This window comes from Siniperca chuatsi, linkage group LG13 (assembly GCF_020085105.1).
Source record: "Siniperca chuatsi isolate FFG_IHB_CAS linkage group LG13, ASM2008510v1, whole genome shotgun sequence".
Taxonomy (NCBI): domain Eukaryota; kingdom Metazoa; phylum Chordata; class Actinopteri; order Centrarchiformes; family Sinipercidae; genus Siniperca; species Siniperca chuatsi.
Window position 1 is genome coordinate 10,057,837 of NC_058054.1, and position 12,984 is coordinate 10,070,820.

At 39.1% G+C, this 12,984-nt stretch overlaps 2 long non-coding RNA genes across 2 annotated transcripts; one reads left to right on the forward strand and one right to left on the reverse strand.

The window, feature by feature from the left end:
- The first annotated feature begins 1,666 nt into the window (after positions 1-1,666).
- Positions 1,667-10,703, forward strand: LOC122887633. Its single transcript, XR_006380574.1, has 2 exons — positions 1,667-3,808; positions 7,301-10,703. It is a non-coding gene; the product is annotated as an uncharacterized LOC122887633 (long non-coding RNA).
- On the reverse strand, positions 5,342-7,538 carry LOC122887632. The gene is made up of 3 exons (XR_006380573.1): positions 7,401-7,538; positions 7,066-7,133; positions 5,342-6,561 (listed from the first exon to the last, which is right to left on the reverse strand). It is a non-coding gene; the product is annotated as an uncharacterized LOC122887632 (long non-coding RNA).
- Positions 10,704-12,984: the final 2,281 nt, after the last annotated feature.

The window sequence follows — 12,984 nt, forward strand, 5'->3', positions numbered from 1 at the left end:
ATGAGCAGAGAAACCTGCAGACACAACAGGACCAGCAACACAGTTCTCTCATGACTGATGAACTGAAGAGTTTGAAAAAACTGTGTTTTGACATGCAAGTCCAATTTCATCATAATATTGTTTGACTGAAATCTCTGCTTTCATCTGTTGCAACCCCTCTTTTGACATCCCTGCACAGATCAGTAAACATAATGCATGCCAACAGCTTGTTAGATAAAAAAATGTATTGATCCCCTGGAGAAATATGTTCCATATCACATCCTGATATTAAAACAAAGATAAGTCATAACAGGGATTGATAAATTTACCTCTTTGGGCCTTGAACAGTTTATTAAATGAAACCATCTGATACGTTTAGAGGGGAAATGTTTCTTTCAATGAACTGCAAACAACTCAAGCCTTTATAGTAAAGGGTCACTAGTCAAAAAGGTTGGGAGCCACTGGTTTAATCTTTAACCAGGTAGCATGTAATGTGAAAAGTAACTAGTAACTACAGCTGTCAGATAAATGTAGTGGAGTAAAAGTACAATAATATTTCCTATATGCTATAAATAATGACTGCTTAAGAAATGATGCACTGCTTGTGTATTTTAAATTCCAACACTTTTATTTTGTTTGCAACAAAGTACAGAAAGTGAACTATTGCTGTAAATGTATAAAAGCTGACTGACTCCATCTTGTGGTCACGTTATGCAGCACTAAAAGAATACTTTATATTTATCCACATTGAAACTACAGCAGATAACATATACAACATGTCTGAAGAAATCTTCAATTCTTCTGTTTTTTACTTGATTGATGACTGGTGGTTACTTTCAGATCCTTTAGCGTGGGCCCTTCTTAAAAGAAAAAGAGGTTATTCCTATGTAACCAGTTTGTGTCATGATCGCCATTGTTTTCTTTAAACAATAAAACCCCTGTATTTCCCCCGCTGCATCAGCATTTTTAATGATGAGCAAATTAATATTGCAAACTGTGGGGAGGGGACACACAGACTAAATACACTAGGGACAGATAATGAGGGACAGGTGAAAGTAATCTGGGCGGGGCGGACAATCACACAGGCGGGAAAACGCACAAAGACTTTTAGTAAAGTATCTGAAATAAGAGGAGAAATTAGTTTTTCAAAATAAAACAGGAAACAACCAAACAAAAACCATAACACAAACTGATTAGTGTTCTCAAGATGAACATCGTGGGAGGCAATTATTTTATTTTAGGACAGCAAGGAAACAAACGTAAGAGTAAAACTAGTTTCGTCTTACCATGGGGGCTGAAAGACATCCTGGTCTCCTACCACAGCTGGACCCTGGACATTTACCTCTGTGTCTTTCCTTTTCTGTATTCCACAGGCCTTCCCATCACCTTTGACAGAATGAGGCTAAATGGTGAAATATATTACACAGAAAACCAGCCTCTTTTTTTCCATTTGACTCACTTGATAAAGCAGTTTCTGTCCATGACCGATGAACTGAAGAGTTTTATACAGCTGTGAAACACACAGCTCTCACTGCTTACCAAACACTTCCATGTGGTTAAAGAGAAAGCAGATGCAAGATAACCCATTCACATCCACATGTACACAGACTATTTGAAATGGTTTGTTTAACCACAAGTCCAATTTAATCTTAACACTGACTTTGTTTATTAGACTGATATCTCTGCTGTCCCTCCGTGGACATCTCCTGCTCATCAGTAAAAGTTACCAGTATCCAGTTCACTAGCAAGGACCACACCATCAACGGGGTATGTTTAAATGATTTATTGATGAAACAAGATTATGTGGGAGGCTTGGCTCGCTGTTTGCTTGGTTGGCTACTATGTGTGGGGGAAGCTTCAGTGGGGAATCCACCGTAACACCTGGGCACGACAGACCCCCAAAAGCCTCCACTTATTTTAGACAAGATTGAGCAGATCTGAGATCTCTGAGATCTGAACGAATGTAGCAGTGATACGCTTGGGAGGACCAATGGCCCACGATTTGTGTTAAGTGCTCAGGAATGCCATTGTGGGAGGCCGAGGTAGCAGCTCCTATCCTGAAGGAGTGACCAGAGTAATGAATGGGAGAAATGCCAGACAAGGAGAGTATGTGGCGGAAGTGCTGGTGGAACCAGAATTGAGTAGCCGCTTGTCCAGACTTGGAGACGAAGAGAGGTTCTGACGTGGTTATCCTCTAGGATTTCCAGAATTGCAAGTAGTTTGTCTTGCAAGTTTGCAAGTGTCTTGAAAGGTTCAGCAGCGATTGGACCTCGAAGTAGAAGATGGGGTAAGATGGCCGGATTGATTGGTTTTGGTTCATTTTAGGTAGAATACTATGGTGTTGTCTGAGAATTGTGACAAGTCTGAAAGGCAGGCGTGATGGCATGGATCGAAGTGAAGGGTAGAGGAGGTGAATTTGGAGCATCTGAGGAAACCAGAGCATGGTTCGAGCAACATGAGGGACGCTATATTTGGTGTGGATGGACTGACAGCAAGTTGGCTGTAAGAGGAAGGCGGTGAGGATTTTGAGCTGGCTCTTGACATTGAAGTCTTCTGAGAAGTAAGGTTATCTGAGAATGGTGACCGGGGCTGCCAATTAGAAGTTAGGTGAGCATGGCAACGTGTGAGGAGTGACTGTTGAAAACCACAATGCTAAAGAGATTAGGGTATAGCATCAGTTATATCAGCAGTGGAGAGTATTTCTTCTTTGAAGGAAGAGCAACGGCACTGAAGCTTTTCTTGATGTTTTTGCTCCCGGCTGGCTCCGGTAAGAGTTTGTCTACGTTATGGTTCGTTGATTTGATTAGTTGGAGTTTTTCCCGTGATAGATGGTGATGATTCCAATGATGATTTCCCAGATAGTTCTGGCATCCGGTGCCAGGAGCCCTACCTCGAGGGAGCTGCTGCGGTCGCTGGGAGTGGGCAGCAGGGGATGCTGGCATCCCAGTGTCATCACCTGCCAAGGCTGGCTGATGTGATTGCTGGAGCTGAATAACAGGAAGCGCTGACAACCCAGTGTAAATTGCCCTGGATGATGTAAGCTGCTGTTGCTGGTGTAGAAAAACCTGCTGAGAGGTTTAGTGTCCCGGAGTTATTGTGCTCCATCTGAACCTGATTGTGTATGATGAGAGGTAGTTGCTGATGACTCCCGTTTTTCATTGCTGCTGGCCTTTCTGCTGTCTTGAGCTGAAGGATATGGTGAACTGTCCCTTTAACTTGGGCTCTGCTGTCACAGTGTGTTGTTAGGGTGTGCGCGATGACGTCACCCGAAAGAGCGCTGTGTTGAACTGAACTGTGGGCATGACAGGCTGACATGAGAGCGTTGGAAAGTTTTGCTTTGTTGTCCGTTCTGTGAAATACAATTACTTTATCTTTTAGCGTTTTTGTAGCGCGGCAACAGTCCAGTCGGAAGTAGTGTTTGAGACGATGGCGGGGACTGGAGTTGTCCCGTTGGGCGATGAAGTCGGAGCACTGCAGCGGCGATGGACTGTCCTTGAATTGCCTCTTCCTCTCTTTTCTGCTGAGGGAGGTGGGCAAGGAAGAGACTGTGTAGGGGCTTGCTGGACTCACTTGCTTCGTGGACAGCTTTTGGATTACGGAAAGCAGGGTCTCAGGCGCTGAAGTTTTTGGCTTCTATTGTTGGGTCTGCTGGCGAGGTTGATGGAAACTTTGAACGTGGTTATCCTGATTTTGTCCGAATAATTCATCGTCCGATGGGGATAGTGAGACGAAGTCCATGTTCGAGCACTGTCTGAGTGTGCTCGGGGCGATGTTGCGTGGTGTCGGTTCAGGTGCAGAAAACGAGCGCGTAGAGGAGGAGATGGGTTAGGTAGGTATTTATGGAAGTGCCGGCAGTGGCATGGTTGAGGTGTGGTCCTGCTCCTGAAACTCTGCTAGAAAGCTCCACTTAATACAGAGACCACTCAGACCTCCTCTGGATTGATCTTCTAATTGTAAAGAAGGGAAAGGTAGTGACAATGACAATGGCTTGCTGTTCTCCATCTGCCATATTAATGTATGCCAGCCCATCCTATTGTTGCTTTATCCTTTTGTTGTATATACAGATAAATACCCATACATGGGGACGCATTGGTCTATTTGTACACATATATGTATTATCTGTGCTTTGATTCTGGTCTCCTTGTAGGCCTTGTGACCACAACCAAGTGGCTGATGAGTTCGTGCAAAACATTTCTACCTCTGACCACCTTTCTCCTGATTGTTCATCGCTGTTTGTCTGAGCAAATAAGTCTCTAGACTTACATGGTCTGTCAGCTGTGCTGATGACACTTATAACAGAAAAGTTCACTAAGTGCACATGTAAATTGGTTCTTTTTTGCATCTGATGAGCCTCTTCAATCTCCAATTTTGTGAGTGTATATATTTTCCTATGATATGAGATGATTTAAAGGTGGGGCATGCGATTCTAGAGAAATCCAATACCATGATATAGAGCGAACAGCGACACAGCAAGTAATGTAACAAATGTTAGCTAGGTTGTGGGTTAGTAAACTGTCCCTACAGTTGCTGCTGCGAAGCTAACAGTCAGAGAGGACCAGACGGTTTCTCAGAGCCAGCACACCAGCTCCAGACAGCGATGCTCACAACTCTCCTGCTACTATAGCTAACATCACAACAACAGCATATCTTAGCAAACTAGTAAGCTGAATGTCTGTGGGGCAAGTAATTTAACGTCACCTGACACACACATCATGGCTGGAATAGTGTTGTGTGGCTCGATCTGAGCCAGTTTGTTTATTTCCCATTTACAGAGCCAGGGCTGTGTACAAACAGAGTTTTTTTCAGCGCACACACTTAACGGACAGCTAGCAGACCTTTCTGGACCAAGATATTCGCTGAATTTGACAAAAAGAGTGTACTGGATTACAATTGCATACCGCACCTTTAAAACAAGGAAAATGTATAAATGTCAGTACCATATTTAGTTTTTGCATCCAAAAACAGGGAAATGCTTTTAACATCTTTCTCTCCAAATTTGCATTTAGCAGCAGAGGAAAGAAACTGAGAGGTATTTTATTAGCGATATGCAATATATTACAAATTATCATTTAGTAATCAAGTATTGCAATGTTGTCCACTGCTGATGTGCCCTTGAGCAAATAAACAAACCCCCCTGTTGCTGTAGTGCTTCTTAGTGGCTACCAGTAACAGACTGTGCTTATACTGGGCAGCTCCCGGTGTGAATGTGGGGAACTGTGTCTCTGGTGGAAACAATAATGTTTAGTTAACAAATTAATATTATTGCTTATAGAAAAGCCTCTTCTGTGTTTTGATGTTTGACAGAAAGACATTCTTACATATACCAGCATGTACAGTGCAATAATGGAAGCTTAAGAGATGATGCACTCCATGTGAACTTTTATTTCAACCACTTTACTTTGCAACAAAACATTATCTAATATTAGATCACATCATTATCTATCATAAGCAGACATTTGTAAGCACATGGTATCTCTGAACACCTAAATATTTTGTTTTAACTAATACATTTATTTAACCGATTTTAAACAGTTTAATCAAGTCTTTGTCATTAAAAAAGCACAGTGTAACTAGATAACATATACAACATGTTTGCAGATGATTATTTATTGTGCAAATTACATTTTCTTAAAGCAATAATTTGACATTTTGTAAAATATGCTTTTTGGCATAAAGTTAGGTGATAAGATCGAAACCACTCTCTTGTCTCCGGTAAGTATAAGGCTACTTCCAGCAAAAGGTTAGTTTAGGGTAAAGGCTGAAAACATAGGGAAACAGCTAGCCTCACTTTGTCCAAAGGTAACAAAATCCACCTACCAACACCTCTAAATGTCAGTTATTAACACTTTATATCTTGTGTGTTTAATCTGTACAAGAAAGTGCACAAGTGTAAAAATGACAATTTGATGTTTTACTGGAGGTTACGTACTGGACTATATCTGGGCTCTGAGCAGGCCACCATCGGAGATTTCAGGCGATATTGCCCTTAAATAGTCCCACATAACCCCCATAAAACAGCAAATTGTTGTTTTTACACATTTATGGATGAAACAAAGAAGATATAAAGTGTTAATTAGTGAGCTTTAGACGTCCTGGTAGGTGGATTTTGTTAGCTTTAAACAGAGACAGGCTAGCTTAATACTGTAAGTCTATGTGAATAAGCATATTTCCCCAAATGTTGAACTGTTCCTTTTAATCTGACGGTCAAATGGTTCAAATGGTCTAAATCTGCTTCTTTCAATGATTTCAACTAATTTTGAAACAAACAACTTGTTGATGAGGAAGTGATCAACCAAAAAAATAAATTACACTTTGTGCTACAATACAAATTTACTTCTCCTGTAGACTTGGCTGAAAAATAAACAATTTTAACCAGTTTTTGTCTTTGAAAATCACATTGAAAATAGGTAAGGTGCAACATTTTTACAGAAAATTATTTTTGCCGATGAGATTGGTTCTTGGGTTGATAATTTATGAGATATGAGGAGTGCTCAGTTATTCTAGTAAGTAGTCAAGTGGAAACATGGTGCCATGGCGTTGTCAGCTGATTGTACCAGTATACTGTCAAGAAACTACTGGCCCCTAGAGAGAGAGAAAAATTAAGAACTATTAACTGATAAATCATTGTAATTTACATAAGAGGAAACTACTAGTCCTCTGGAATCTAGGTTCATTTTGGTTAATTTTTGCCAACTTTCTATGCACTCATTTTTGTCTTTAGCACCTTTCAACTAGCAACCATCTTGCATACATAGTAACGCATTGCAACATGCATAATATCCTTTTTTTAGCATAAACTCAGCTATAAGTCTGACTTCTCATTTTGTCAATTGGATGTCTTCTTTCTCAGCTTGACTCCACATGATATATAAATAAAGTTATGTTACTATAAATAAAACATGCTCAGTGTATTCACCACTTATTAGACAGACTCTAGAGGAATTTTATCCAGCTTTTCCACAATGAGCAAATTAAAATGTTGAAATTTAAAAGAGATGATTAACAAGATGATTAGATGTGTTTTTCAAGATGTAGCTTTTGATTTATTGTAATTGCAAAACAGAAGAAACAAGTCATTTTTTTTACCATGGGTCATATTGTCCTGGTCTCGGACAACATCCTCGATATTTCTGCCAATAAGGCCATCTCTGCACCTGAAGTGTAACAAAATCAGCATTATTATAACAAAATGCATTATTTTGTACAGGAAACTTTGTTTTTACTGTTCAACTATACATTTTTAATTTGTAATCTTTGTAAATAGAAATGACTGCAAATTGAAACTGAACAACTTTTTTATGTTTGTATCGCTTTCTCTCAGAAACATGTTTGACATTTACACTTAAACAGTCCCACAAGAAAATGTGAATCAAGGACCTTCAGGAAACCTTCAGTCAGTGACCAGCAGTGGATCTTCTTACCAGATATGGAGACTGTTGTTGTTGATCATCTGACACCAGAGCGGCTGCATCAGTTGAAGTGAAGGCTGTGATGAGCAGGAAAGCCTGCAGACACAACAGGACCGGCAACATAGTTCTGTCCATGACTGATGAGCGGAAGCCCACACAAAGCCCACATTTATATGCTCACTGCTAACCAATGTGGACAGAGAGGAAGCAAAAACAGGGTGTTGGCCATGCTGCATTACTAGCATGATCAACAAAATGCTAGTCATGTGCAAGACACTTGTTGATGATGAAGTGTTGATAATAGGTGTTAAGTTAAAATCTTAACAAAAATATAGGATTGGGGTTTAATAACAGCAGGATTATTTTGTCTTTATTACAACTGTATGTTTGATTACAGGCAGAAATATGTGGAATGTTTAAAGGATACAGCAAAGAAATATAACTTTAGGTGAGAGTGAAAAACTGAATAGTTCAACATTATGGAAAACACACTTATTTGCTTTCGTGCTGACAGTTAGGTGAGAAGATTGATACCACTCTAGTATTTGTAGGGACATTTGAAGCTAGAGTCAAGAGAAGCCTAGATTAGTTTAACATAAAGACTCAAAACAAGGGGAAACAGCTGGCTCTGTCCAAAGTTAAACAAAACAAACAAAAAAAAACAACAACCTGCGTACCAGAACCTCTAAAGCTCAATAATTGCATTTCTGTTTCTGAAAGTTTTAAACAAATTAGATAATGTGCTCATTAGTGAGCTTTAGGGGTGCTGATAGTTCGATTCTTTGGAGAGAGCCAGGCTAGCTGTTTCCCCCCTGCTCCCAGAAAACCAGTCAGTATCTGGTGTGACCACCATTTGCCTCATGCAGTGCGACACATCTCCTTGTCATAGAGTTGATCAGGTTGTTGATTGTGGCCTGTGGGATGTTGGCCCACTCCTCTTGGCTGTGCGAAAGTAGCTGGATATTGGCAGAAATTGTAACACGCTGTCGTACACGGCGATCCAGAGCATCCCAAATGAGTAAGCAGGCCATGCAAGAACTGGGATGTTTTCAGCTTCCAGGAATTGACTGCAGTCAGGTCAAGACCTTGGTGAGGACGAGAAGCACTCAGATGAGCTTTCCTGAGATGGTTTCTGACAGTTTGTGCAGAAATTCTTTGGTTGTGCAAACCAACTGTTGCATCAGCTGTCCGGGTGGCTGGTCTCAGACAATCTTCCTGGTGAAGAAGCCGGATGTGGAGGTCCTGGGCTAGCGTGGTAACACGTGGTCTGCAGTTGTGAGGCCGGTTGGATGTACTGTCAAATTGCGGGAATGTCAAATCGCGGGAATGACGTTGGAGATGGCTTATGATACTGAAATGAACATTCATTCATTCACGGGAAACATCTCTGCTGGACATTCATGTAGTCAGCATGCCAACTGCACGCTCCCTCAAAACTTGTGACATCTATGGCTTTGTGTTGTGTGATAAAACTGCACATTTTAGAGTGGCCTTTTATCGTGACCAACTAAAGGCACCAATGGTAATCATGCTGTTTAATCAGCATCATGATATGCCACACCTGTCAAGTGGATGGATTATCTTGGCAAAGGAGAAGTGCTCACTAACAAGGATTATTGTCGTGGGTCTGCCATGGTGAAACTACAATGTTCCGAAGATGGACTACAGCCAGGCTCCAAACAAACAAACAAGGGCATGTTCATTCCTGAGCTTTAGAGGTGCTGGTAGGCAGATTTTATTACCTTTGGACAGAGCCAGGCTAGCTGTTTCCCCCTGGCTCCAGCTTCATATTTAACACACAGATATGAGAGTGGTATTACTCTTCTGCATTGTTAATGCATAAAACAAAAAAATAGACGTACACAAAATGTTAATAACTTCTCAAAGCTTAGTTTCTTGTGAATAACAAATTTTTGATGTCCGATAGAATCTAAGGTCATGAAATGTTAAAATCATTGTCAATTGGATCTATGTTAGATCAGTGGTAGCTGCTGAAATAGAGCAGTGAACCCCATGTTATGAGCGGTAATGTTGTTGCACTGCCGACCGCTTCTATAGAACAATAATGAGGAAGCATCACAGAAATTAAGCAACATAAAGAAGTAAATTCAAGATTTATCAAAGAGCCATCTCTTTCTCCCTCCCTCACACACACACACACACACACACACACACACACACACACACACACACACACACACACACACACACAGACTATGTTTTGAAATGATATAACGAAACACAGGTACCTACTATGGGAAGCATTTACTACCACTCACCGAAAACTGACCAACTCAATGTTGCAATATATGCAAAAACTCCACCCATTAGTAGAAAAAATTATTAAGATTCATTGCAAAATTGTTTTGACACATGGTTTTACTGATCATTTACTTGCCAGTTAGAGTACCCTTGGTGGCACAAAGCTCAGGATTGTAACAACTGTATCCTATATCTTGTCAGGTTTAGGATAAAGGAATTGTTTTGGTCAAAGGAATAGTTTAACATTGTGAAAAATACACTTATTCATTTTCTTGCTGAGAGTTAAATGAGAAGATTTAAACCACTCTTGTGTCTGTTGGGTAAATATGAAGCTCCAGACATGACCAGCTTTCTTAATAACGAAAAGCTCAACATTTGTTTGTTCAGAGAATCTGTGTTTGCTCAGTAAAAAGAGCAATGGGCTGACAACATATGGACTAAGCCAAAACTGCGTGGGATGATAAAATATGAATATAGTACTGAGAATTATGTTGTATATAATTTATCTAAAAAGCATGTGCATCTTATGTGCCCAGCTGAGATCTTGTATTTTACCACCATATGAGTCTGGAAGAAAAGCGGATTTGTTCAGTGTGCTGTTTGACTGATATAGAAAATGAGTTCCATTTTGTTTTCTATTATCCTTTGTACTGGGAACCGCACAATACTTTTAGTAAGATAAAAACAGATAGTGATTTTGTAAATATGGATGATGCACAAAGTTTGAGTTGGCTGTTCACATATGAAACATTTAGATTAGCTACTTCCTTGGAGAAAGCCTGGGAAATGAGGAAAAAAAGCTCTTTATCAGGATAAAATGTAGGTATGTAACAGTTCTTTTCAGTGTACAGTTCATCTGAAATTTGTTATTTTGAATATGTTATTTAATAGAATAATAGAAGTACTTGTGAATAATGTGATGATTTTTTTTTATATTTGTATTACAGGAAGATGTATGTTTTGTAAAACTGCGATGTCTTGTAATCCCATATGGGATGGACCAGATGTTTGGCATGACAGAAATAGAAAATAAACTAAATTTAACCAGCAACAGTCATTGTGTCCAGCCAAGAAATAATCCTGCACAACCCACACAGACAGTAGAGTGGTGTCAATCTTCTCATCTAGCTCTCGAAAAGAAGGCAAATAAGCGTATTTCCCAAAATGTCAAACTTTTCCTTTAAAATTTTCAACTGGAATGTGTCCTGTCTCGTGCTTCAAGTTACATAAAAATACATAACATAAAAATTAAATTGTAAATCGTTAAGAAATACATTATTTATATATATACATATTTAACAGATATTAAATAATTTAAACAATCGTCTTCTATGGCACATAAACACTGAACATGGAATTTACACAAATCCTTAAACATGAGCACAACAGAATATTGCACATTCATAAACACTACAACATACATTTACTCCCCCTCCTCAACATAGCAGCAGTTACTGAAAATCATGTCCTGAATCATGTCAAGTGTGTACATGAAATTAACAGTTTCTGTCATGTTAAAAAGATGTGATCTGTTCTGATTTGTGAGCAACAAAGGGTAAAGGGCTCAGGTCCTGAAGTTCATGGTCACCTTCAGAAAGACAAAATATTTCATCTATTGGCATCCATCTTTTCAACCATGAACTAAATTAAGATGCTGAAATTTCTATAGTGATATTTTTAGCAAGGGTTTGTAGCTTCTGGGAGATTTTATTACAAGACAGAATAGAAATAAACGTAAGAAATCAAACTCAAAATCAAAGTTTAGTTTTACCAGAGGGGTACATCCTCTTGGCGCCCATTCACATCCAAATCTCTTCTTGATTTCTTTTTCTGCAGTACTTCTTCTTTCCATAGGCAAAGATCCTCCCTCCACCTGTAACAAAGTAAAGATAAATGATGCACCCTTCTTCTACCGTGTCATGTTAAATGTATAATCTTCTACGTAATAATAGAAACCAGCGGTGCATTTTCTGAAGAGTCTGAAACACAGAGATCTTTATATACTCACTGCTAAACAAATCACTTCCATGTGGTTTGTCCAACAGGATTCCTGTGTGTTCGCATTAGCATAAAGTCAGAGTCATAAGAGATATTTAATGAGCCAAACCTTCACAGAAACATGACATGGGGGTTTTACAGAAGAGGGGAGCGGATATTGTAATAATATATATTACATTAACTCTCAAAGAACAGATTTCCAGAAATCATGACCCAGGTCACTCAAGATAATCCACAGTGAGCAGTTTCACAACAAGGTCTGTGTATTGTATTGAGTAACTGGGTCATGATTTCTGGAAAGAGACATTGCTGTTGAGGTTTTTCAAATGTTTTTTGGCGCTTTGAGCACTGTAAGCACTGTAATATAATATAGTCACATTATATTAAAAAAGGCAGACATCTCTGCGGCAGATATCTCCAGAACCCGGCAACTCACACCAAAACAGTGTAGATGGATAAACAGCACCACAAAAAAACAACATATTTTTGATTTAGGGGTGAACTGTCCCTTTAAAGGGAAAAGCATGAAAACATCCTATTTGTAGCTTAGAATGAAGTACATGATTCATTGAGGTGAAACTTCCCCTCACTATTACGTAAAAACTGAATATATGTTGTTTAAACTGGACTGTTTAATACATCTGCACTTACACAGTGATTTGACCACATGGAATGAATGTTTTTGCGCCATCAACCAGTTCCATAGAAAAATAAGAGGAAACAACATAAAGACGTAAATGAGACACACAGAGACATCCTGTCCTCCCTCAACAGTTGGATCCTGTGTGTTTACATCCTTTTTCTGTAATTTACCTTCACTCCAACCACCTATGATGAAATGAGGTTAGACAGTAAACGAACACAGTTACACCCAATTAGACACCATACACCTAAATTGTGCTGTAATTAAAAACCGCGTATAATGCCGTTTTAGAAAAAATATAAAAATATACTATACTTAGACACTATTATACTAAATGACACTATAATTAGAAACCAAATAGGCCATACACCATTTTATAAGATCATACTCTAATTAAGTCAAAGACAATACCACATCAGATCCAAAATATGCTACAGTTAGACGCTATTCTACCCTTACTACCAAATTATACTGTAATTAGACAAATGTAATGCCATATTATATCTGACAGTCTTTATAATAGTCAGACAAAACACAATGAGCTTATACATTTATTTGGCCTTTATTTAACACAGATTCACTTTTTTACAGGGTAATTTGTTGCTCATTAGAAGAAAACTACCGTAAACTAAAGTGACTAAGGTGAAAGCTCGCACATAATTCCCACGAGAACTAAATGGACTGCACTTCGTG